Source organism: Propithecus coquereli, unplaced genomic scaffold (assembly GCF_000956105.1).
Source record: "Propithecus coquereli isolate 6110/MARCELLA unplaced genomic scaffold, Pcoq_1.0 Scaffold111, whole genome shotgun sequence".
Classification (NCBI taxonomy): Eukaryota; Metazoa; Chordata; class Mammalia; order Primates; family Indriidae; genus Propithecus; species Propithecus coquereli.
The window spans coordinates 1,898,819-1,899,975 of record NW_012135081.1 but is presented as its reverse complement, the minus strand read 5'-3'; the positions used below and the strand labels follow the sequence as shown (position 1 = coordinate 1,899,975).

At 41.3% G+C, this 1,157-nt stretch overlaps 1 protein-coding gene across 2 annotated transcripts in view; it reads right to left on the bottom strand.

Annotated features, from left to right (window-relative positions):
- ATF1 (activating transcription factor 1) overlaps window positions 1-1,157 on the bottom strand; it is an 80,105-nt gene that overhangs the window by 47,989 nt on the left and 30,959 nt on the right. The window contains exon 2 of one of the 2 annotated variants that reach the window (XM_012651043.1): window positions 347-409. The exons of the other annotated variant lie outside the window; for it this stretch is intronic. The gene's annotated coding sequence lies outside the window, so the exon portion shown is untranslated. The remainder of the gene's footprint in view (window positions 1-346; window positions 410-1,157) is intronic. 2 annotated transcript variants of the gene reach the window in all.

The window sequence follows — 1,157 nt, the reverse complement described above, 5'->3', positions numbered from 1 at the left end:
AGCCCGGGCAAAAGAGTGAGACTCTGTCTCAAAAAAAAAAGAAAGTGCAATGTGCACCACCCAAAGGATGGACATATTTAAACTCAGACTTGGGCGGGGAGGGGGGACAAGGGCAACATGCGTAACCTAAGCATCTGTACCCCCATAATATGCTGAAATAAAAAAATTTTTTTTGTCTCAGCTTCCCAAGTAACTGGGACTACAGGTGTGTGCCGATATACCCAGCTAATTTTTTTTAAATGTTTGGTAGACACAGGGGTCTTGCTATGTTGCCCAGCCTTACTGTTCTCTTTTATCAACAGAGAATGCCAATGTGTGTACTCATATTTCCTTTGGAAAAACTCACATATTCTTAAGACCTCTTGGGTTTCCAACATCCAGACATCATGAATGACCTTGCCAACTCCATCTTAAAAAGACATGACAATATTATTTTTGTTATTACTACATTTCAGTTGTAGATGAGAACATTCACTCTATAATTTGGGGGAAATTCATTTCTCATAAGATGAGGCTACTCATGGTAAATATACATTGGTTAAATATTATGAAGCCTGTGCCAGGTGCAGTGGTATGCATCTGTAGTCTTAGCTACTCGAGAGGCTGAGGCAGGAGGATCACTTGAGCCCAGGAGTTCAAGGCCAGCCTTGGCAATACAGCAAGACCTTATCTTTTAAAAAAAAAATTGTATATTCATATACACACACACTACCTGTATATATATAATGAATACTTCTGGTCTATTAGTTCAGTCATATTACTTTGTATAATTTTGAGCTGTACTCTTAATGGTTTTATGGGGCCACATCCAGAGTATTATAATGTAATAGAGTTATTACAGTAAGATGATTATCCTCAAATGTCTACTACAAGCCAGGTACAGTGGCTCACACCTGTAATCCTAGCACTTTGGGAGGCCAAGGCAGGTGGATCACTTGAAGCCAGGAGTTCGAGACCAGCCTGAGCAAAAGCGAGACCCCGTGTCTACTAAAAATAGAAAAATTAGCCGGGTGCAATGGCCTGCACCTGTAGTCTCAGCTACCCGGGAGGCTGAGGCAGGAGGATCGCTTCAGCCCAGGAGTTTGAGGTTGCAGTGAGCTATTATGACACTATTGCACTCTAGCCCAGGCGACAGATCCATATCATTTATTTATATA